This window comes from Mustela nivalis, assembly GCF_964662115.1.
Source record: "Mustela nivalis genome assembly, chromosome: 2".
NCBI lineage: Eukaryota > Metazoa > Chordata > Mammalia > Carnivora > Mustelidae > Mustela > Mustela nivalis.
In genome coordinates this window covers 120,979,396-121,005,610 of record NC_139021.1, presented here as the reverse complement: position 1 = coordinate 121,005,610, position 26,215 = coordinate 120,979,396, and the positions used below count along the sequence as shown (strand labels likewise).

The 26,215-nt window shown below is 36.8% G+C and overlaps 1 long non-coding RNA gene across 1 annotated transcript; it reads left to right on the top strand.

The window, feature by feature from the left end:
• The first annotated feature begins 20,948 nt into the window (after positions 1 to 20,948).
• Positions 20,949 to 26,212, top strand: LOC309859082. Its single transcript, XR_014308533.1, has 2 exons — positions 20,949 to 24,741; positions 24,944 to 26,212. It is a non-coding gene; the product is annotated as an uncharacterized lncRNA (long non-coding RNA).
• The last annotated feature ends 3 nt before the right edge of the window (positions 26,213 to 26,215 follow it).

The window sequence follows — 26,215 nt, the reverse complement described above, 5'->3', positions numbered from 1 at the left end:
ATATCCTGAGTTTGACCCCTTCTTGCTCCATCCTACCCAAAGCTACCTTCATTTCTCTCATCTGGATTATTGCAGTAGCCTCCCAAATGCTTTTCTTGCTTCCAGGCCTAGAGTCCCTACAGTTCATCTCCATACAAAAGTGTGGAACACATGTAAATCAATGTCAGCATCCTGCTCAAAAACCCTCTGGTAACATTTGAGCTTACTCAAAGTAAAAGACAAATACTCACACAGCCCCACTGACTTCTCTGACTTCCTAGACTCCCACTCCCTCCAGTTCCAGGAGCCTCCCTGCTATCCTTCAAATACATAAACAAAACCACTTAGCATAATTTACCACAGGCCTTCGCACTCACTCATCTACTACCTGGAACTTACTTCCTTTGTATATCTATTTCAGTTGCTGTCAGAGAGGGAAGTTAAGAAGTTCGGATATTCTGTTATAATTTCTTAAGAAGTAGCTTCTAGGCACTATCCTAACAAACAGAAGATAGAGTATATTTCATAATAAAGTTAACGGCAAAAAGCAAAATACAAACTTCCCAAGTTTTCAGGATACATATACCAGCATAAAACAAACACAGGACATATAGTGAGAAATTATATTTAAAAAGCTAAAAATAAGAAAGAAATAATAAACAATGATAAAACTAAAACATACCTATTATATCCATATATGTAAATATGCTAAAACATACCTACTAAAAAAAAGACTGGTTGAATTATAAAACAAAGAGCATTCCATATTGTACATTCTGTACATAGAGAAAACACTAAATTAAAATTATTCAGAATATTTGAAAATAAAAAGATGAACAAAGATATTCTATGAAAATACATAAAAAGAAAGAGGGGTTGCAATATTAATATCAGATGAGATTAAATTCTGGAAAATAATTACAAACATGACACTTTATAAAGAATGCAATATACAATGAAGGTTTTATGATATGCCCAGCTTATATGTACAATTTGACTCAAATAGCTGGAAGTTGCAGGTGAGGTTGGGAGTGGGCAATGGTAGAAAATCTGGCAGGCTCATGCGTTGCTTTCTGTGGCCTTGAACCATCATTTAAGCACCAACTCTGCTTTTAAGGTCATATCCAATTATTGCCTGTCTAGTTATTTACCATAATTTTTTAATGGCACATTTCCATTTTTTTTTCCACGTTTTTATTTAAGTTTCTGTTAGTTAACCTACAGTGTAATATTAGTTTCAGGTGGAGAATTTAGTGATTTAACACTTCCATACATCACCTGGTGTTCATCATAACAAATGCACTCCTCAATACCAATCACCTGCAGGTGCCTGGGTGGCTCAGTCGGTTTAGTGTCTACCTTCAGCCCAGGTCATGACCCCACAGTCCTGTAATTGAGCTCAGCATCTGGCTTCCTGCTCAGTGGGGAGCCTGCTTCTATCTTTCTCTTTCCCCCTCCCTCTGCCTGCCATTCTTCTGCTCTCTCTCTCTGTGTCACATAAATAAATAAAATCTTTAAAAAAAAATTACCAATTACCTATTTCATCCATCCTGCCACCGACTTCCCCTCCAGTAACCCTCAGTTTGTTCTCTATCATTAAGAGTCTGTTTCCTGGTTTTCCTGGTTTTCTTCTCTTTTTTCCCCTCCTATGTTCATTTGTTTTTCTTTTTTTTCCTTAAGTTCCATATATTAATGAAATCATATGGCATTTGTCTTTTTCTGACTGATTTATTCAGCATAATACCTTCTACTTTCATCCATATCATTGCAAATGGCAAGCTTTGATTTTATTGTATGTATATACATCATCTCTTCTTTATCCATTCATCAGTCAATGGACATTAGGGTTCCTTCTATAACGTAGCTATTGTTTGTTGATAATGCTGCTATAAACAGGGTGCATATCTCCCTTCAAATCTGTATTTTTGTATTCTTTAGGTAAATACTTAAATAATAGTGCAGTTGCTGTATTATAGGGTAGTTCTATTTTTAACTTTTTGAGGAAACTCCATACTGTTTTCCAGAATAGCTGCACCAGTTTTCATTCCCACCACCAGTGTAAGAGGATTCCCCTTTCTCCACATCCTTACCAACATCTGTTGTTTCCTGTGCTGTTAATTTTAGTCATTCTGACAGGTGTGAGGTTATATCTTGTTGTAGTTTTGATTTGTATTTCCATGATGACGAGTGATGTTAAGCATCTTTTTATGTGTCTTTCAGACACATGTCTTCTTTGGAAAAATGTCTATTCATGGCTTCTACTCATTTCTTAATTGGATTATTTGGTTTTTGGGTGTTGAGTTTGATAAGTTCTTTATAGATTTTGGATACTAACCCTTTATTAGATGATGTGTCATTTGGAAATATCTTCTCCTAAAAGCTGCCTTTTAGTTTTGTTGTTTCCTTCACTGTGCAGAAGCTGTTTAACTTGATGAAATTCTAATAGTTTATTTTTGCTTTGTTTTCCTTGTGACAAGAGACATATCTAGCAAGAAGTGTCAGAAAGGTTACCACCTATATTCTCCTCCAGGATTTTGATAATTTCCTGTCTCACATTTAGGTCTTTCATCCATTTCAAAATTATTTTTGTGTATGGTGTAAGACAGTGGTCTGGTTTCATTCCTTTGCCCATTGCTGTCCAGTTTTCCCGACACTGTTTGTTGAAGAGAATTTTTTCCATTGGATATTCTTTCCTTTTTTTTGTTAGAGACTATAGTTGTGGGTATAGGTCTGGGTTTATTCTGTTCTATTGACCTATGTGTCTGTTTTTGTGCCAGTAGCTATTCTGGGTCTTTTGTGGTTCTACATGAAGTTTAGGATTGTTTGTTCTAACTCTGTGAAAATGTTGTGGGTATTTTGATAGGGATTGAATTAAATGTGTAGATTTCTATGTAGTATAGACATTTTAACTATATTTATTCTTCCAGTCCATGAGCATGGACTGTCTTTTCATTTCTTTGTGTCATTTTCAATTTTTTAAAATGTATGTTTTATAGTTTTCAGAGTACAGATATTCTACCTCTTTGGTTAGGTTTATTCCTAGGTATCTTATGGCTTTTGATGCAATTATAAATGGAACTGAATTCTTGATTTCACTTTCTGCTGTTTCATTTTTGGTGTACAGAAATGCAACAGATTTCTGTACATTAATTTTATATCCTGTTACTTTACTGAATTCCTTTATCAGTTCCAGCAATATTTTGGTGGAGTCTTTTGGGTTTTCTATACAGAGTATCATGTCATCTGCAAATAGTGAAAGTTTTACTTCTTCCTTACTGATTTGTATGCCTTTTACTTCTGTTTGTTGTCTGATTGCTGAGGTTAGGACATCCAGTAGTATAATAACAGTGGTTAGAGTAGACATATCTGTCATATTCCTAACTATAGAGGAAAAGTTCTTAGATTTTTCCCATTGAGGCTGATATTAGCTGTGGGTTTCTTGTATATGACCTTTGTTGTGTTGAGGTGTGTTCTCTTTCAATCTTCTTTGTTAGGGTTTTGTTAAAATAATTTTTTTTTAAATAATGAAGGGATATTTTATTTTGTCAAATGTTTTTCTGCATCTGTTGAGAGGATCATATACTTCTCATCTTTCTTTTATTTTTTAATTATTTTTATTAACATATAATGTACTATTTGCCCTAGGGTACAGGTCTGTGAATCATCAGGCTTACACACTTCACAACACTCACCATAACACATACCATCGCCAATGTCCATAACCCAACTAATCTCTCCCTATCCCCCCACCCTCCAGCAACCCTCAGTTTGTTTTGTGAGATTAAGAGTCTCTTATGGTTTCTCTCCCTCCTGATCCCATCTTCCTTCAATTTTATTTCCCTACCTCCCAAATCCCTGCCCTGCCTCTCAAATTCCTCATATCAGGAAGATCATATGATAATTGTCTTTCTCTGACTGACTTATTTCGCTCAGCATAATACCCTCTAGTTCCGTCCACATCATTGCAAATGGCAAGATTTGATTTCTCTTAAGACTGCATAGTATTGGGGTGCCTGGGTGGCTCAGTGGGTTCAGGCCTCTGCCTTCAGCTCAGGTCATGATCCCAGGGTCCTGGGATCAGGCCCCGCATCGGGCTCTCAGCTCAGCAGGGAGCCTGCTTCCTCCTCTCTCTCTGCCTAGTTGTGATTTCTCTCTGTCAAATAAATAAAATAATAAAAAAAAGACTGCATAGTATTGTATTGTATATGTATTTTCCACATCTTATCCATTCATCTATTGATGGACATCTAGGTTTTTTCCATAGTTTGGCTATTGTGGACATTGCTGCTATAAACATTCAGGTGCACAGGCCCTTTGGGATCCCTACATTTGTATCTTGAAGATAAATACCCAGTAGTGTGATTGCTGGATCATAGGGTAGCTCTATTTTCAACTTTTTGAGGAACCTCCATGCTGTTTTCCAGAGTGGCTATACCAGCTTGCATTCCCACCAACAGTTTGGGAAGGTTCCTCTTTCTCTGCATCCTCATCAACATCTATCATTTCATGACTGTTAATTTTAGCTATTCTGACTGGTGTGAGGTGGTATCTCATTGTGGTTTTGATTTGTATTTCCCTGGTGCTGAGGGATGTTGAGCACTTTTTCATATGTCTGTTGGCCATCTAGATGTTTTCTTTGCATAAGAAACAAAATCTTTATAGATTTTGGATATTAGCCCTTTATCTGATATGTCATTTGCAAATATCTTCTCTCATTCTGTCGGTTATCTTTTGGTTTGGTTGACTGTTTCCTTTGCTGTGCAAAACCTTTGATGAGAGACTTTGATGAAGTCTCTCAAAGATTAGTTGACCACAGAGTTGAGGATCCATTTCTTGGTTGTCTGTTCTGTTCCATTGATCCATGTGCCTGTTTTTATGCCAGTACCATGCTCTCTTGATGCTTACAGCTTTGTAATAGAGCTTGAAATCTGGAATTGTGATGCCACCAACTTTGGCTTTCTTTTTCAACATTCCTCTTGCTGTTCAGGGTCTTTTCTGGTTCCATATAAATTTTAGGATTCTTTGTTCCATTTCTTTGAAAAAAATTGATGGTGTTTTGATAGAGATTGCATTAAATGTATAGATTGCTTTAGGTAGCATAGACATTTTCACAATATATTTTCTTCCAATGCATGAGTATGGAACGTTTTTCCATCTCTTTTTGTCTTCCTCCATTTCTTTCATGAGTACTTTTTTTTATTTTTCTATTTTTAAACATTTTTTATTTTATTTTTTATTATTATCTGAGTACAGATTCTTTGTCTCCTTGGTTAGGTTTATTCTTAGATATCTTATGGTTTTGGGTGCAGTTGTAAATGGGATCAACTCCTTAATTTCTCTTTCTTCTGTGTTGCTGTTTGTGTATAGAAATACAACTAATTTCCGTGCATTGACTTTATATCCTGACACTTAACTGAATTCCTATATGAGTTCTAGCAGTTTTGGAGTGAAGTCTTTTGGGTTTTCCACATAAAGTGATAGTTTGACTTTTTCTTTGTCAATTCAGATGCCTTTTAGTTTTTTTTGTTGTCTGATTGCTGAGGCTAGGACTTCTAGTGCTATGTTGAATAGCAGTGGCGATAGTGGACATCCTTGCCTTGTTCCTGAGCTTAAGGGAAAAGCTCTCAGTTTTTCCCCATTGAGAATGATATTTGCTGTGGTTTTTCATAGATAGCTTTGATGATATCAAGGTATGTACCCTCTATGCCTACACTATGAAGAGTTTTGATCAAGAAAGGATGCTGTTCTTTGTCATATGCTTTTTCAGCATCTATTGAGAGTATCATATGGTTCTTGTTCTTTCTTTCATTAATGTATTGTATCACTTTGATTGATTTGCAAATGAACCAACCTTGTCACCCAGGAGTAAACTCCACTTGGTCATGGTGAATAATCCTTTTAAGATACTGTTGGATCCTGTCGACTAGCATTTTGGTGAGAATTTTTGCATCTGTGTTCATCAAGGGTATTGGTCTGTAATTCTCCTTTTTGATGGGGTTTTTGTTTGGTTTGGGGACCAAGGTAATGCTGGCATCATGAAATGAGTTTAGAAGTTTTCCTTCCATTTCTATTTTTTGGAACAGTGTCAGGAGAATAGATATTAACTCTTCTTTTTTTTTTTTTTTTTTAAAGATTTTATTTATTTATTTGACAGAGAGAGATCACAAGTAGGCAGAGAGGCAGGCAGAGAGAGAGAGGGGAGGAAGCAGGCTCCCTGCCGAGCAGAGAGCCCGATGCGGGACTCGATCCCAGGACCCTGAGATCATGACCTGAGCCGAAGGCAGCGGCTTAACCCACTGAGCCACCCAGGCGCCCCGATATTAACTCTTCTTTAAATGTTTGGTAGAGTTCCCCTGGGAAGCTCTCTGGCCTTGGGCTCTTGTTTTTTGGGAGGTTTTTGATGACTGTTTCAATATCCTTACTGGTTATGAATCTCTTCTATTTCTATTTCTTCCTGGTTCACTTTTGGTAGTTTATATGTCTCTAGGAATGCATCCATTTCTTCCAGATTGTCAATTTTGCTAGTGTATAGTTGCTCATAATATGCTCTTATACTTGTTTGTATTTCTTTGATTTTGGTTGTGATCTCTCCTCTTTTATTCATGATTTTATTTATTTGGGTCCTTTCTCTTTCTTTTTGATAAGTCTGGCCAGGGGTTTATCAATTGTATTAATTCTTTAAAAAACCAGCTCCAAGTTTTGTTGATTTGTTCTACTGATCTTTTGGTTTCTATTTCGTTGATTTCTGCTCTGATCTTCATGGCTTCTCTTCTCTTGCTAGTTTTAGGCTTACTTTGCTGTTCTTTGTCCAGCTCCTTTAAGTGTAGGGTTAGGTTGTGTACTTGAGATCTTTCTTGTTTCTTGAGAAAGGCTTGTATTGCTATATACTTTCCTCTCTTGACAGCCTTCGCTGTGTCCTAAAGATTTTGAACAGTTGCATTTTCATTTTCATTTGTTTCCATGTATTTTTAAAATTCTTCTTTAATTTCCTGGTTGACCCATTCATCCTTTAGTAAGGTGCTCTTTAGCTTCCATGTATTTGAGTTCTTTCTAGCTTTCCTCTTGTGACTGAGTTCTAGTATTAGAGAACTGTGGTCTGAAAATATGCAGAGAAAGATCCCAGTCTTTTGGTACCAGTTGAGACCTGATTTGTGACACAGGATGTGATTTATTCTGGAGAATATTCCATGTGCTCTAGAGAAGAATGTTATTCTGTTGTTTGGGGATGGAATGTTCTGAATATATCTGTGATGTCCATCTAGTCCAGCATGTCATTTAAAGCCTTTATTTCCTTGTTGATCTTTTGTTTAGATGACCTGTCCATTTCAGTAAGGAGGGTGTTAAAGTTCCCTACTATTATGGTATTATTATCAATGTGTTTCTTTGATTTTGTTATTAATTAGTTTATATAATTGGCTGTTCCCATGTTAGGGGCATAGTTATTTAAAGTTGTTAGATCTTCTTGTTGGAAAGACCATTTAAGTATGTTATAATGCCCTTCCTCATCTCTTCTTATAGTCTTTTTCTTAAAATCTAATTTATCTGGTATAAGGATTGCCACCCCAACTTTCTTTTGATGTCCATTAGCGTGGTAATTGTTTTCCACACCCTCATTTTCAATCTGGAGGTGTCTTTGGGTCCTAAATGACTTTTTGTAGATAGCATATTGATGGATCTTGTTTTTTTATCCATTCTGATACTCTATGTCTTTTGATTGGGGGCATTTAGCCCATTTACATTCAGGATAACTATTGAAAGATATTAATTTAGTGCCATTATATTGCCTGTAAGATGACTGTTACTGTATATTTTCTCTGTTCCTTTCTGGTTTACTACTTTTAGGCTCTCTCTTTGCTTCGAAGATTCCTTTCAATATGTTCTGTAGGGCTGGTTTGGTGTTTAAATTTTGTTTGTTCTGGAAGCTTTTTATCTCCTCTTCCATTTTCAATGACAGCCTCACTGGATATATTATTCTTGGCTGCATATTTTTCTCATTTAGTGCTCTGAATATATCATGCCAGTTCTTTCTGGCCTCCCAGGTCTCTGTGGATAAGTCTGCTTTAATCTAATATTTCTACCATTGTATATTACAGACTTCTCGTCCCAAGCTGCTTTCAGGATTTTCTCTTTGTTATGAATACTTATAAGTTTTACTATTAGATGACAGGATGTGCATCTATTTTTATTGAGTTTGAGGGGCATTCTCTGTGCCTCCTGGATTTTGATGCTTGTTACCTTTGCCATATTAGGGAATTTCCTCAGTTAGGGAAATTCTCTACTATAATTTGCCCCAATATACCTTCTGACCCTCTCTCTTTCTTCTTCTTTTGAAATCCCAATTATTCTAATATTGTTTCATCTTATGGTATCACTTATCTCTTGATTTTTGCCCTTGCAGTCCAGTAGTTGTTTGGCTCTCTTTTACTCAGCTTCTTTATTCTCCATCATTTGGTCTTCACTAATTCTCTCTTCTGCCTCATTTATCCTAGCAGTAAGAGCCTCCATTTTTGTTTGCACCTCATTAATAGCTCTTTTGATTTCAACTTGGTTAGATTTTCATTCTTTTATTTTTCCAGAAAGGGATTTTCAAACATCTTCCATGCCTTTTTTGAGCCCAACTAGCACCTTGATAATGGTCATTCTGAATTCTGGTTCTGACATATTACCAATGTCCATATTGATTAGGTCTCTAGCTGTCGGTACTGCCTCTTGTTCTTTTTGTTGTTGTTGTTGTTGTTGTAAGTTTTCTGCCTTGTTATTTTATCCAGAGAAGAATATATGAACAAGAGAATAAAATACTAAAAGGGTGGCAAAGACCCCAGAAAATATACGCTAACCAAATCAGAAGAGACCTGAGACTGGGGGGAGAAGAAAGGAGGAAAAAATAAAACTAAAAAATTAAATAAATAAAATTAAATATATATATATATATATATATATATATATATATATATATATATATAATACTGGTGAATAGAACAGAGCCACCACTTGATTTTTTTTAAAGATTATTTATTTATTTATTCGACATAGAGACATCACAAGTAGGCAGAGAGAGAGAGAGGAGGAAGCAGGCTCCCCGCTGAGCAGAGAGCCCGATGCGGGACTCGATCCCAGGACCCTGAGATCACGACCCGAGCCGAAGGCAGTGGCCCAACCCACTGAGCCACCCAGGCGCCCCACCACTTGATTTTGAATGTATTCTGGTCTCTTAGAAGAAACTAACTCCCAAAATGTTAAAGAAAAAAAACCTTATATATAAACAAAAATAAAGGTAAACATGATGAAGGGATGGAATATGACTGTAAAGATGAAAATTTTATAAAGATTCTGAAAAAGGAATTGATAAGTTGGTTGGAAAAGAAAAAAAGAAGAGGAGAGAATGAACAGGCTGGAGACTAGAAGAAAGCAAATGCCATATTTAGGGTATATTTTGATCTATTAGAATAAATTATATTCCAAAATTTTAAAGAAAAAAAAACTATATGTATACAAAAATAAGGTTAAATACAATGAAGGGATAAAATATGACTATAACAATGAAAATTTTAAATTTTTTTCCTTAAAAAGGTATTAAGATAAAATAGTTTAAAAACATTAAAAGAGGAAAGGAGAAAGGTTTAAAAAAATAGAATAAGAACATAAATTCTTAATTTTTTTTTTATAATGTGTTAGGAACTTTTCTTTTTTTTTATTTTTGCATTATTATTTTTTTTATTTATAATTTTTTATTTTTTATAAACATATATTTTTACCCCCAGGGGTACAGGTCTGTGAATCACCAGGTTTACACACTTCACAGCACTCATAAATTCTTAAAATTTAACTTTGCAAGACTAAGGAATCATGGGGGAAAAGCTATGAATTCTATGCCTTGCTTTCCCTTAGCTCTGGAGTTCCATAATTCTTGTTGATGGGTGAACTTCATCTTGGCTGGAAGTTCTTGCTGATCTTCTGGGGGAGGGGCCTGTTGCAGTGCTTCTCAAATGTCTTTGCCCAATGGAATGGCACTTCCCTGTGGCTGTATTCTTATAACATTTTATCTTCAGAAACAGATAGTGAGTCAGTTTTGACCCATGGGCAATAGTTTGCCAATCTCTGTAGAGATAGGCAAATCACAGACTTATACCCCTGAGAGATGGAGCCCAAGACACCTCCAGTTTATATTGGCTCTTGGAGTATGTATAAATGTCATTTTTCTTTTATTAATGTGGTATAGCATATTGATTGATTTGTGAATATTGAATCACTCTTGCAGCCCAGGAATGAATTGCACTTGGTCATAGTGAATGATTCTTTTAAGGTACTATTGAATTTGATTTGTTAGTATTTTGTTGAAAATTTTTGTATCCATGTTCTTCAAGGATATTGGGCTGTAGTCCTCCTTCTTAGTGGAGTCTTTGATTTCAGAATCAGGGCAGTGCTGGCCTCATAGAATGAGTTTGGGAGTTTTCCTTCCATTTCTATTTTTTGGAATATTTTGAGAACATACATATTAAATCTTCTTTAAATGTTTGATAGAGGAGGGCTTGGGTTGTACAGTTGGTTAAGTGGCTGACTCTTAATTTTGGCTTAGGTGGTGATCTCAGAGTTCTAAGATCAAGCTCCTCATCAGGCTCCACACTCAGTGAGGATTCTGCTTAAAAGATTCTCTCTTGGGGCACCTGGGTGGCTTAGTGGGTTAAGCCTCTGCCTTTGGCTCAGGCCATGATCAGGGTCCTGGGATTGAGCCCCACATTGGGCTCTCTGCTCAGCATGGAGCCTGCTTCCCCCTTCTCTCTCTGCCTGCTGCTCTGCCTACTTGTGATGTCTATCTCTCTTTCTAATAAATAAATAAAATCTTTAAAAAAAAAAAAAAAAAGATTCTCTCTCCCTCTCCGTCTGCCCTGCACTTGCACACATACAGGTGTACTCTCTCACTCTCTCTCTCTCAGAAAAATAAATAAATCCTTAAGGGAAAAAAAAAAAGTTTGGTAGAATTCTCCTGAAAGCTGTCTGGCCCTGGACTTTTGTTTGTTGGGAGATTTTTGATTAGTGATTCAATTTCTTCATTGATTATCAGTATGTTCAAGTTTTCTATTTCTTCCTGTTTCAGTTTTAGTAGTTTTTGTGTTTCTAGGAATTTACCCATTTTTTCTAGGTTGCCCAATTTGTTGACATATAATTTTTCATAGTATTCTCTTCTTATTTTTCTGTTTCTGTGGTGGTGTTCTTATTTCTCTTCTCTCATTTGTGATTTTATGTATTTGGGTCCTCTCTCTTTTCTTTTTGATAAGTCTGGCTAGGGGTTTATCAATTTTATTAATTTTTTTGAAAAACCATCTCCTGATTTCATTGATCTGTCCTAGTGTTTTTGTTTTTGTTTTTTAGTTTCTATATAATTTATTTCTGCTCTAAACTTTATTTCACTTCTACTGGCTTTAGGCTTCATTTGTTGTTCTTTTTCTAGCTCCTACAGGTGTAAGGTTAGGTTGTGTATTTGAGGTTTTTATCACTTCTTGAGATAGGTCTATATTGCTATACAATTCCCTCTTATGACCATTTTTGCTGCGTCCTAAAGGTTTTGGATAATCGTGTTTTCATTTTCATCAGCGTCCATGTATTTTTTAAATTTCTTCTTTGAGTTCCTGGTTAATTCATTATTCTTCACTAGCATGTTGTTTAAAATCCATGTTATTTGTGGTCCTTCCAGAATTCTTATGGTTGACTTCAAGTTTCATAGCATTGTGGTCTGAAATATGCATGGCATGATCTCAACTTTGTTGTACTTGAGGCATGATTTGTGACCTGGTATGTGATCTATTCTCAGAATGTCCCATGTGCACTTGAAAAGAATGTATTTTGTTGTTTTAGGATGACATGTTCTGAATATATCTGTTAAGTCCATCTGGTCCAGTATGTCATTCAAAACCATTGTTTCCTCATTGATTTTCTGCTTAGATGATGTGTCCATTGATGTATGGGGCATGTTATAGTCCCCTACTAGTATTGTAATATTATCAGAGTTCCTTTATGTTTGTTATTGTTTTATATATTTGGGTCCTCTCATGTTGGGGGCACAAATATTTACAATTGTTAGATCTTCTTTTTGGATAGTCCCTTTTATTATAATACAGGGCTGTTTATCTCTTATTAGAGCCTTTGGTTTAAAATCTAGTTTGTCAGGTTATACATATTGCTACTCTGGCTTTCTTTTGACATCCATTTGCTTGATAAATGACTCACCATACCTCAATTTCAATCTGCAGTTGTCTTTAGGCCTAAAGTAAATCTCTTGTAGGCAGCATATAGATGGGTTTTGTTTTTAATCCAATCTTACATCCCATGTTTTTTGATTTAAGCATTTAGTTCACCTGCATTTGCAGTGATTATTGATTGGTATGTATTTAGTGTCATTTTATTGATTAAGTCATTGTTTCTGTAGATTTTTTCTGTTCCTCTCTAGTCTTTGTCATTTTGTCACCATGTACATTTGAGTGATTATTGATAGATATGTATTTCTGTTAAATATTTTTTCTGGAGATTTCCTTATTCCTTTCTAATGTTTTTCTCTTTTGGTCTTTCTTTCCCACTCAAAAAGTCCCCTTTTATTTTTCTTGCAGGGCTGGTTTCATGGGCATGAACACTTCTAGCTTTTGTTTGTCTGGGAAACTCTTTATCTCTCCTTGTATTCTAACTGATAGCCTCGCTGGGTAGAATATTATTGGCTGCAGATTTTCCCCATTCAGCACATTGAATATACCATGCCATTTTTTTTTTTTTTCCAAATTGCCTGGTTTCTGTGTAGATATTTTCAGCTTGCCTTCTTCTCTTGTAAGTAGGGGCTTTTGTCTTGCCACTTTTAGGATATTTCACCACTATATTTTGCAAATTATCTACAATATATCTTGGTGTTGGTCTGCTTTATTGATTTTTATGGGAGTTCTCTGTGCCTCCTGGATTTATATGCTTGTTTCATTCCCCAGATTAGAGAAGTTTTCAGCTATTATTTTTCAAATAAACCTTCTTCTCCCTTCTCTCTTTTCTTCTGAGACTCCAATGATATGTTACTATGTTTGTTGGAGTCACTGAGTTCCCTAAGTTTACTCTCATGATCCATAATTCTTTCTCTCCTTTGTTCAGCTTCATTATTTTCATAATTCTATCTTCTATATCACTTATTCATTGCTCTGTTTCTTCCATACTTTTGATCATTGCATCCACTTTATTTCAAATCTCAGTTATTACATTTTCTTCATTTTGACGTAATTTTTTTAACTTTTATTTCCACAGTAAGGGACTCCCTGATGTCTTCCATGCTTTTCTCAAGCTCAGTGAGTATCTTAATGGTTGTTGCTTTAAATTCTCCATCAGACATATTACATTATATCTATTTTGATTTTATCTCCAGTTGTGACCTTTTCTTACTCTTTTTGAATGAATTCCCCTGGCTTGGCGTTTTGTCTAGGTTTCTGTCTTTTTCTCTGTGTTGGAGAAGCTTGTTGTATTTCCTGCTCTGTAAAGTAATGGCTTTATGAAGAAGAGGTCATATAATGTCCAGAGCCTGGAGCTTCAGGGAGTGTCTCTGATGTGTACTGCATGACACTGATGCTGTGTTTTGGCTGCTATATCCCTCAGGTCAGTTGTCAGCAGAAGGCAGTGTTTGGACCTTGTCTAGAGTATGGTGAGTTTTAACTACGTACGATGTTTTGCTTGTTAAATGAGACCTGATGCTAATTCTATTAGAACTGAAGCCTTTCAGAACTCTGTGGTTGGCAGACATGATATATATATAGGGGTTTGTGCTGTTCTCCTGGGGAATGAGCCTGCTATGCTGGTCCTAAGACATCCTTGCCTGAGAAAAGCAGTATCAGGAGAGCATAGGTTTGGGTGGGACTTGGTGTAAGCAGGTTAGGCAGCATTATGGGTGCTGTGCTGTTTATTAAAGTTGGTTTACACTGAGGGATGGGGGAGAGAAATTGTACCAGCCAGCACCTTTGTCCCCAGAGGGGGAACCTCGTGCTTGCTGCTTTCAGAGATGTGCTCCCAGAGAAACAAATAATTTCCCCCTTGTGTGTTCAAGTATTTTTTTGATCACTGTTTTCATGCTGTCTGTCTCTGGGTTGCTTGTCTGCCTGGAGCAGCACAGTACACTTTGGGCTGTATTCCAGCCAAGTCTGCTAACTTTCAAAACTCCAGACTTTAGGGATGTGGTATAGACAGGGTCCTGTGCTGGTCTTCTGGTGGATGGTCTTGCCACACTGGGACTGATGCAGGTTTGACCAAGAAGGGGAGTGGCAGGCACCAGGATGTAGGAGAATGGGATATGGAGCAAAGCAGGCTGAACAACCAGTGTCCAGGTTAGCCACCCTTAGCAGATGTTTTTGTGCCCATGCTGAGGTGCAGGGGAGGGAAATGGCACCTTCTGGCTCTTTTGTTCCAGGAGAGGGAACTCTGTGACCAGCACATCTCACATATGTGCTCCAAGAAGAGCTAATATTCTCTTCATGCCTTAGGCTATTTTCAGATAGTGCCATCTGCCCCAGGGTTGCTCGTGTGCCTTCTCTCCAAGAGCAGGACAGTACATTCAGGGCTCTATCCCAGCCAAACCCTTGATCTCTAATCTCCAGTCTTTGAGCCCAGCTGGTTGCAAAAACTCACAAAAATCAGCCCCTCTTGATTTCCCAGCTAGTGGCTTTGGGGGAGTGTTATCTTTGTGCATATCCTTGTGCATTCTACCCACTCACCTTTTTCTGCAACCAGTGCTCCATTTCCTCTGCAGCACCCAAGATCGGTTTCTCTCCCAAACCATGTCTCTGCACTTTCTACTTTCTTTGATGTAGCATCATTTCTCCTTCTATTTGTGCAGTTTGTTTTGTCAGTCCTCACATCAATTTCTTGGGTATTCAGGATGATTTGATAGTTAATCTAGTTGTGTTCAAGGGAGAAGGCAAGCCTAGGGTCCTCCTACTATGCCACCATCTTAGCTCCCCCTCCCAATCACATGTTTCTTAACTGAAATAAGTTTAACAAAAAGAGTTAAATGAGAGTTAAGCCCCCCCCCCCAGAAACCCAGCTGTTCCTCACATCTGAAAAATGTGTTCCATGTTACCAAATTATTCAAATGAAGCAGAAATCCATCTTATTATATAAAATCTTCTGACTTTTTACTGTTAGCTTGAAGAAACAAACAAAAACTGCCTGTTTCTCTTTTGACCACGGGTCTACCAGCACTCAGTTGTTGTGTTAGTAGGTACTGAGGACAAACAAATATATTTCCTTTATTGTCTCCTCCCTCCAGCATCAGCCAATTGTTCTTACAGTTCAGTTACCCCTACTCCTTCTCCCTTCATCCTCAGCCATTGATAATGCCTCTTATGAATTGCCTGGACTGTGAACTCTTTAAGAACATCCTTTCTTATTACATCCCCTCTCCACTTCCTCCTGTCTACCATAGTTTCTGGTACTTAATGGTGTCATGCATTTATTTGTTGATTCATATACTCACTCAACAAATGTTAGATAGCAGAGAAACAGAAGAGTTTATAGGCTAAATGAAAAGTTTTATAATAAGTATAATAAGGACTTGAACAAAAAATAAGAATAGTCCTGTGGGATGCAAAGAAGGGGCACCTAATCCTAAATGAAGGGCTAGAGATGCCTCCCCCACTCCCCAGAGGAGGCAATATCTGGAATAATTCTTTGATTCTTGAAGAAACTGGTTTTATCCAGAAAAAAGAAAAAAGGTGTGCAGAGCCATTCCAAGAAGAGAAAGCAGTCTGATATGGGAGCTCATTCCAGAGCATTGGTTGGGAATGATGGATGATGGTGCCAGAGGGTAGTCAGGATTGGTCAAAAAGAACTACATTGAAGGCGGCACCTGGGTGGCTCAGTCAGTTAAGCATCTGCCTTCAGCTTAGGTCATGATCCCAGGGTCCTGGGATTGAGCCCCACGTCAGGCTTTCTGCTCAGTGGAGAGTCTACTTCTCCCTCTCCCTCTCCCTGCCTTTCCACCTGCTTGTGCTCTCTCTCTCTCTCTCTCTCTCTGTCAAATGAATAAGATCTTAAAAAAACTACATTGAATAAGTTCATGTGAGACCAGCACACAATGCAAACTAATGCCTCTTTCTCTCTCTCTCTCTCTCTTTTTTTTTTTCCAATTGTTTTATCCCCCCAGTCTATAATTTCTTTCAATTCTCTGACTGGGAAAATCTCACTTATCCAGTGAGATTTACTAGTACAAATTCCAGTTTTTCTGGAAAGATGGTCTCAACCTCCCTCTAACCCTTATGAACAGAATTTGAGTTGATTGAACCTTTGTACTTTGCACATATTTATATTTTCATTCTAATTATTTGTTTTATATTTATTATCAGTTTTTCAGCTAGGCTGGAATCATCTTATGTTTATAAAGTTAATTTTTTTTAAGTTCATCTTGGTATCTAAAACATCCATTAGATATTTCTTATTTGTTCCTTGAATGAAGAGATTGTCATCAGCTTCTCAGAGGAAATAGCATTTTAGATGGATGTTGAGAATAAGTAACATTAGACACACACACATGCATGAGGGATGGCATATCATGCAAATGGAAAAGGAGCAAAGATTTTTTTTTTCTTAAAGTTTTTATTTTAGAGAGAGAGAGAGAGGGACAAGCAGACTCTGAGCTGAGTGGTGAGCCTGACCCAGGGCTTGATACCATGACCCTGAGATCATGACCTGAGCTGAGTTGGATGCTCAACCAACTGAGCCACCCAGGTGCCCCAGGAGCAAAGATATTTCTTATTAAATCATTTTGGTTAAAATGACTGCCCAAGTGATTAGAAAAGATAAAGAAATTTTTTAAAAGTTTATTTATTTATTTGAAAGAGAGAGAGAGAGAGAGAGTGAAAGAGAACATGAGAGGGGAGAAGGTCCGAGGAAGAAGCTGACTCCCCATGGAGCTGGGAGCCCAATGTGGGACTCGATCCCAGAATTCAGAGATCATGACCTCAGCTGAAGGCAATCGCTTAACTAACCGAGCCAGCCAGGTGCCCCGAGGATAAAGAAATTTTGATGGCATTTGCTAAAAGGAAGGCTGTCATGAAATTCCGTTTCACACTGAATTCTTCCACTGCTTTGACCTATGTTCAAATATTTCTGAAAAGGTGAAAGTATTTATTTATGCAAGTGCAGTTGAAAAGACAACTATGACAGGTCTTTCTTTCCTTATTGTGTGTATTTTAATACCCAGTTTATATTTGACTTTCTCTATGCAGTCTTTTCCAATTATTGAAATCCTAGGGGCTCCTTTCTCGTTTCCAAATCCCTCCAGACTTTCTGCTGGTACTTCTTCCAATAAAGATTATAACCCCTGAAGAGATGCTTACTTCTTTTGTAATTGCATATTTTATACTTTGAATTGTATTTATAAAATTACTTTTTTGGCATGTGGTTGATATTGTAAGACATCATATTTACCACACATATGCGTATAGAACAATATACATACATTATTGACTCTTCGTTTTACCTTCTCACAGAATTATAAATATATGGAATCCTTACTAAGAAGGAAAAAAAATCTCAAACTTCAGAAAAATATTATTAGAGAAATGTTCACTCAAGAAATGTATTATTTTCAATATTTCCTTTGTTTAAAATATATTTGAAGACAATGGGAGATCAAAAATTTTATTTGATATTATACATGAAGCTTCTTAGAGCTCGTTTTTTCTCAGCCTACTGATAAGGAACAGTCTGAGATCGCTTGCTTGCTTTGATCTTCCTACTATTTGTAGTTTGATTCTGCCCTCAGGGTTTACATTCTCCTCTTTTTCTCCTAGGACACTAATACAAAATTTAGCTGATTGGAATGGCTCCTTTGAAATCAATTGGTACACTCCCTCTAGTCAACAGTACTCCAGTTTTCCTGATCTTGATTAAACGTTAATGAGAAACTTTTAGAAAAGAGACTTTTCACCGCCCTGGTATCTTGGAATAGAAAGGCGTGCCCAGGACTCCCCCTGGTGGTGATGGTCACTGGGGACATACATGGGAATGTTTAGAATTTTGCATTTCTCACTAGGCTTTCCTTCTTCTTTTTTTTCCCCCCTTATTTATGTATTTATTTATTTATTTTGCTAGTTCCATGGATTCTTTCTTTCTTTCTTTTCTTTTTTAATTTTTTCAATTTATTTATTTTCAGAAAAACAGTATTCATTATTTTACCACACCCAGTGCTCCATGCAATCCGTGCCCTCTATAATACCCACCACCTGGTACCCCAACCTTCCACACCCCTGCCACTTCAAACCCTTCAGATTGTTTTTCAGAGTCCATAGTCTCTCATGATTCACCTCCCCTTCCAATTTACCCCGACTCCCTTCTCCTCTCTAACACCCCTTGTCCTCCATGATATTTGTTATGCTCCACAAATAAGTGAAACTAGACTTTCCTTCTATGGAGTGGTTACTAATAGATGAGGCCAAAGGAAGAAAGGGGAAGGATGACATTTAGGAATGTCATTTGGGTTACTTCTCTCAGTTTAACTTTCCAATCTCATCAACTCTGTGTGGTGTGTTTATTGTTTTTGTTCTTTTTTAGTTACTTGGTCTTAGACTGTATCTATCAAAGGATATATTAATCGAACCAACTTTGTACTCAAATTATAGTTTTTGATCAAGAAAAAGATTTCTTTGAATTAAAATGGTCATGGTAATGTAGTAGTAATGGCTCATACAGCATTCTGATATGCTAACAGGTGAACAAGAATTGACAGTAGTGAACAATTGAGCATACTTTCCAGGTGTTGGGCACTATGTAAAAGACTTCATATACATTTTATATGCATTCATCTTCATGACAGTGCTATGAGATAGTCCTATTATCCTTGTTTTACAGGGACTCAAATAGATTAATTGGTCAACTAAGGTCATACAGTCGAAAAGGTGGAGTCTTTAGCTCTTGGCTTTGTTAGGAAACTTCCAACGTACTTACTCACTGATGGTTAATGAATACCAAGAATGGTTTTAGTATAAATATCCACTTAATTTTCCTCTTCAACATTACATTATGGTATAGTTTAACTTAAAAATCACTATTATTACTGAGATTATGAAACCTTTCATATTCAGATCAAGTATTTTTCATTATGCAGTGAGAACATTATAGAACACCATTGATTTAACTTCTTGTCCTCTCTGGTGACATGATCAAGGTTGAATACAGGACCTTTTAAGTTCTCGCTAAAGCAATAAGGGCTAACCTCTTCTACCTGGGTTTAATGCTAACTTTGTCTGCTTTCATCTGGTTAGTCAGGGATGACAACTGGATTTTATCTTACACATTAAAAATTGGGAAAAAAAATACTGAGAATACAATCATTCCACAAGAAGTTGCACTGCTGACATAACAAGTTTAGGTAGAGCCAATCAGGGCCATGTTGGATGAGAGGGTAAGGTGATCTCTGGTCTTCCAGACTTGAAACTTTCTCTTCCCCTTCAAACACTTACTCATTCTGCCTTAACCTGGTTCTGGATTTTTGCCCCTTGTACTCTTACAGTGTTTGTACTTATCTCCGTAAGGGCTATTCAGCTAGAGCAGCCCCACCCCATTTTGTTGTTTGTGCGGTAAAACTAAATTGACCCTGCCCCCCAGGGGAACTTAAAAGCAAGTCCGGGAAACCAGTCCCAGGCAACAAAGCCCAAATACAAGGGTGGGTCTGGTCAAGTGGAGTCAGTGGGGGCACATACTGTCTCCTAGCTACCAAGAAGTATAGGCCGCGCCCTTAGGGTGCCTTTTGGGTGCTAAGGTGGTAGGCTAATTCAAAGAGATACTATGGGGTGACTTGTCGTTCAATTGGCCACCCGTGTTTGACCTAGCATGACTGTGCAGCTTTCTCTGTGTATTGCAATCTCATTGGCCACCTGTGTGTGGTCAGGCTCAACCACATGGCCTTTGCTCTATAAAAGTTAGTCTGAGGCAGGGAGTGGTCATGCTCTCTGTAAGAGGTGTGGCCCCGGCCAGTCGGTTTGATTCTCGATGCTTGGCATGAAATAAAGCTTTGCTTGACCTTCGCTTTCTATCAGTCTCGCTCCTTTAATCACGGACTCATTATTGGGGGACCTAACATTGAAGACCCAACAATCTCCTTCACCTCATCTCTCTAATCATACTAATAAGGGCCTGTTGTAATACCACCCTTTACCCCTCCTAAGACTTGGGGGCTGATAAACTCTGTAAAGGCAGGGATTGTTTGAGTCTTGTTACTTACAGCCTGGCAAACAGTAGGTGCAGAGTAATTAGTTGTAGAAATTACTATAGAAAGACCTTATAATTAACAACAAAACCTGCTTTTTTCCCCAGGAAAAACTGGAGACTATTTTAGAAAAATGTCCTGGGAATGTTAACAGAAGTATGCCAATATTGAATCATTTCTCGGTATTATTTGTGTAGAAAACAGCTCTGAATCTTTTTGTACTACTTTTAGCAGGAGACACGCTTTTGCGGTAAGGAAGCCAAGACAGTTTGTATTATGTGATTAGAAGGAATTGGCTCATGAGATTGTAAAGGCTGCTGACAAGTCCCAAGATTTGCAGGGTGAGTCAGCAAGCTGGGGACCTCAGAGATCCAATGGTGTAGTTTCAGTCCAAAGACTGGCAGTCTTGCAAGAGTCACTCTCGGGAAGAGCAGATGTTTCAGTTCAAAGGCAGTCAGGCAGGAAGAATTCTTCCTCTGGGGAGGGTCAGCTTTTTTGTTCTATTCGAGCCTTCAGCTGGTTGGATGTGGCCTACTCAACATTAGGGAAGACAATCTGCTTTAGTCTATCAATTTAAATGTTAATCTCATCTAAAAACACCCCCATGGAAATAATTAGAATAACATTTGGCCCAATATCTGGGCAGTCTGTGGTTTGGTCAAGTAGACATATATAACTAACCATCACAGAGGCCCACAGAAAATTATTTCTTCCAGTAGCAGAGCAGGGATTTTAAGATGTCTGATTTAAAGAGCTATATTGTTGTGTCAGGGCACACACTGCCTCCAAGGAGGTAATAAATGCAATTAGAAAGCCTTCCAGGTTGACAAACTTCAAAACTTTTAGTCTTTTTCATAGCAGTTCCCTCCTCCCCCCAAAAAAAATCCTAAAGCAATGTCCACAGATTTTAAATATTCTAAGTACCATAATTTTCCCCCAATTATAATGCATCATGCACATACTGTCCTCAAACAAGCTGATTTGGGTTGTAGGATTTGTTGGTTTTTATCCTAGAAGTTTAGGCATGTTTAAGTATTAATTAGACTAAATTATATCACTAATCTTGTCAGGGTAAGAGAGCTACTTAGTAAATTTTCCTAATAAGCATGTCCAAAGGTATATATACTGGATGTAAAGGAGCAAATTTGAAAAAAGGAAAGATAACCAGGACTTGGGGGTAGAACAAGACAAAAATATTGACTTTTGGGGGATTATCATTGTATCCTTTTAAAATTACATTCCAATCTCTTACTAATTAAAACAAGTCTTTATTGAGTACTTGCTATGTGCTTATATTGTTCTGGGTACGGGGTATATTGTAATTAGAATTTGAAAATTTTTCCTTCTCAGGGGTTCAAAAAAAAGTGAGTCATGTAGCATGACCAAGGACTTTGGCAAACAAGATGACAAAAGCATAAGGAGTAACAAAGCCAAAAACTGCAAACTGCTGTAAGTGACCAGCCTCTTGGGGGTACAAAGATACTAGAGGAACAGGGACTTGAGTGCATACACTGGATGGCAATGTTTTGAGAAATGTAACTTATGGTTTAAAATTTTTATTATCAGAGAATCTATACTAGGTGGCATCCGGGGTTCGAATGGAAGTGGTAACCAGCAATGGAAAACCAATGTATTTTAGCTTCTGTGCTAGAAGCAACTTCCCAGTGGATGCCGGAAGAAATAGTATTAAAGAACTGATTGCTTAAGTGATGATCAAAATGCTCTCCATTTGAAGAGACACAGAGATGAAGAGATCGGAGAAAGGGTCATGTGATGACTCCAGGGCAACTGCAAGTTGGGAAGATGAAGGCTGAGGAATTTTAAAAGTATAAAATAATAGTATTAAAGTGAATATACAGCCTTCTTGTCTAGAATGAAGCAAGCCTGTATCAAGAAAGTCTCGGATAAAGAAAACGGATTTCTGTGCAGATGGAGTACATAAATGAAACTCTTTCATGGTTGGGAGATTTTGAAATATAACAGATTTAGCTAAGTGTAATGGATGATACGGCTGTTAAGAGACATACTCTCTCTTGTCTATCTTGAATATGGAGTTAGATCAGCCACTCACTGCCTAATCCAATAATGAAAATGTTAGTAGACAGGATTACCAGCAGAAGAAATAATTTATCCCCTAGTAATGAGCATGTAGGCAGGTGGGCAATATTCACAATTATTTTAAACATAAGGCTGGAAATCTATACGACTCTATACTTACTAATGAAAACAACTTTTGAACTCAGGAAAACCAGGTCTTAACAGAAATTGACCTCTGCTTATCTGTAAAAGAAAGGCTGAAAGAACAAGAAATAGTCTATTCTCACAGGTAACAGGGGTGGCTGAAAACCATTTAGTTTACGCAATGTCTGGCTGACATTCTGAGCTTGGCATTCTACTCTTCATGTTTGAGGCTGTACTGCCTTTTTGTTATTCAGATTTTAGGGGTAATACCATATCAATGCCCCTAATCTATAATCCTAACTATATTCACCAATTTATTGATTAAAATTTTATTCCGTCTTTCCTCTTTGTCATAATTCCTGGCAACTTTAGTTAACTTATACCATTCTTTTGTTTATGAAATACTTAAGTCCACAAAAACATAGATTTTTCTCAGGAAAGGCATATACCCAATTAACGATCCTTTCTAAATTTCTGTGTTGTATATTTTAATGCTTTAAATAAAGGATTAAGATGGATAGCCATTATTCTTAGTTTGGACCCATTCCATGATCATACATCTGAATGGAAATAATGATTTCTTGGGGTGCCTGGCTGACTCAGTCAGTTGAGCATCTGCCTTGGGCTCAGGTCATGATCCCAGGGTCCTGGGATCCAGCCCCAGTGTCAGACTTCGTGCTCAGCAGGGAGCCTGCTTCTGCCTGCCATTCTGCCTGCTTGTGCTCTCTGTCAAACAAATAAAATCTTAGAAAAAAATTCATTCTTTAAAAAAATGATTTCTTCTAAATTTACTTTGCATGAAACCTCAACACATTGTAATCATATGTGAAAATTTTCAAATATATAAACTATCAGAATGAATAAAACTGTATTGTTTTAATATCCTAATAAAACAGTAAGTCCCAGAACTTTAGATAGGATCACGGGTTAGTGTTTCCCAGGTTTCCAGATTTCATGTAGTTAAAAAAAAAAAAAAAAGTGGGGACCAATACAGAGCTGTCAACTTTTTATTTTGCCAAGTAAGGATACTTTAAAGCAACTAATAATACTATCAACATTTCATAAAAGGATATTTCAATACCACAAAAGTTGGAATGATCTTATAATAAGAATTAAAGTCAAGCTACCTATCAGCCTTTAACTTTTTTTCCCCCTTCTGGATGCTGAAAATTTAGGGTTGTCCTAAAATTTGCAAATAAATTGCCTAAAATCCCATTTTCTCCAACCATTTTAAATAGAGGCTGAAAGGTGAGTGGCTTTGTCTGAAATCAGCTTGTGTTAAACTCAGAGAGGAAGCATAGCTTCTGACAACTAGTAGATAATACACTCTCACAGAAACATAATCACTAAACATGTTGCTGATTAGGAACCTTAATCAATGTTTATCTTCAAACCAAACCAAACCCAAATCCTTCCTAACTAATGAAATTCAAATCCACTTACTTTGTAGTATAAAGACTTGTTATACGCAGCCATACATATTATAAGGAAAACCCCAAATCATAAATTATAATTATGTAACCTATATCATAAATGATATAATCTTATCTGTAAGCTTTTAATTATCCAAAATGTTTCATTCTTAAGTACATGGTCTATGGAAGATGCTTAATAAATGTCTGTTGTACTAACAGAGGAGTGTCACTTTCAATCACTGCAAAACAAGATTCTTCCTAACATTAGAAACTCTCAACTTAGCATGGAATCCTATTTTGGAAATCACTGGAACATTAATGTATAGAGAAAAAAAGATAGTGGTGGTGTTGGGGAACCCAATTTGCCTGACTTCTCAAAAAAAAAAAAAAAAAGCAATCAGATACTTTGCAGTGCTTAATGAGAACAGTATTTGCACACAGTGATTTTTGGGTAAAAACATCACATTAATTTAACCATACCCACTTAACCTTTTTAGGATAAGTAACAGGAAAGTCTTAATATTCTAAAGGAATAGTTCAAGAGCATGAAACAAATTTTTACCATCACCCTGAGGATACATTTATCTAATTATTTTGGACTAACAAAATTCTACAGTAGATCTGCATTTCAATTAGGCAATCACCTCTAATTCCGCCATAAACATACACATAATCTTATTCCTTTGAAAAATAGTTTTGAGAATTGGCACTAATTCCCCCCCATAGCTATAAAAATGCATGACCAATAGTGTAATTTCAAATTTAAAATTAAAAATACAGTTTAGTGTGTTAAAGGGATGCCCCTTTATCAGAAACCAGGAGTTCATGGATTTTTTTTTTCCTTAAATCAACCAACCTTTAAAAGCATGATGCTTCTTTTGCAGACCCGCTCATACTTAAAACAGGGAGCAGAGGTAAGGAAAGAAATTCATCTTAAGAAACTGATAGGCAGGGGCGCCTGGGTGGCTCAGTGGGTTAAGCCGCTGCCTTCGGCTCAGGTCATGATCTCAGGTTCCTGGGATCGAGTCCCGCATCGGGCTCTCTGCTCAGCAGGGAGCCTGCTTCTCTTTCTCTGCCTGCCTCTCCGACTACTTGTGATTTCTCTCTGTCAAATAAATAAATAAAATCTTAAAAAAAAAAAAACTGATAGGCAGAATCAGGGTTTGTAGTATTTTACATTGTATATTTAAGATGTGCCTTTAAGACACATCCGTATTAAGTCATATAGGCTGCTTACTATCAGTATACACAATTTTGGTAAAAACTTTACCTACTGTAATACACAAAATTGTACATTTAAAAAAATATCACTGATCGTACATGAAATATAGGAATGCTAATATTTGGTTTAATTCCTGTGACTTCCATGGTAATTCTGGGTTTTGGCATATAGAAACTTGTTATTGACTACTACTGAGAATTCAAGTAGACTAAAAGAAATGGTAAGAATATTTTTGTTACCTTTGTCAAGTTGTTTGTATTACATATATATTCTGTCCTGGCTTTTCCTTCTAATCCATAAAACCCAAAGAACTAATCTCTAAAAATTCACCCGTTAACTACTCCTGTCTTAATATTTTTATTGCTAATTATTTTCAGTTTTCACTTTTTTTCCTGAATCAGGAATGAATGCAATATTTCTGAGTCTTTGAAAAATATTATATAAACAAAAACTTGTTTTCAAATTTTTGCTTTTAAGATCATGTAATTTAATAGAATGTAGTTGTTTTTTTCCTCCCAAGTTTCTTTACTAGAAATATGCATGTGCCTGATTTTCGAGAGTAGGAAATAAAATCTACCTGTGCCTTTGATCTAGCTTTGTGACTACTATTTCTGTCATGGATGTGTGGCTTTCTGTTCAAGAGGCTTGACATCATGTGTTCCAAATCTTTCAATGTTCCTGCTTCAAGTGCCACTTCTTGGAATAGAACCCTAGAACATTAACATTTTAAGACCTTCTTCATGACTACTTTAAATCTAATATCACTTTGATCTAAATTTCCAGTACTGGTTCCTTTAATAGGTCAATTAAATACACATGAAAATGAATAAAGAAGCTACTGTGCCCTTTTATTTTAGGCCCAGCCCACGTATAATTAAGCAGAATAACATTCCAAGTTCATTTTGATTAAAAACTATGAAAATATAGAAGCTATATTTTCTCAGTGTCATCATCTCTGTCAAGTAGAGAATCATGGTCGTAACAGGTTTTTCCTATATTAAGAGATTAGTATACCTTAATCACACCCAATTTACTTTCTAGGTTAACTAAGTAATATTAAAAGGTGGTAGTTTTCTTTGAAACTTATAAGTACAACCTGCATATACAGGATTTTGACAATAATTTAATGGTAACTTTAATACAGAACTATATTCTAATATAATTACTTTAAACATAAAGAAACGGATCCTTACAAGACCA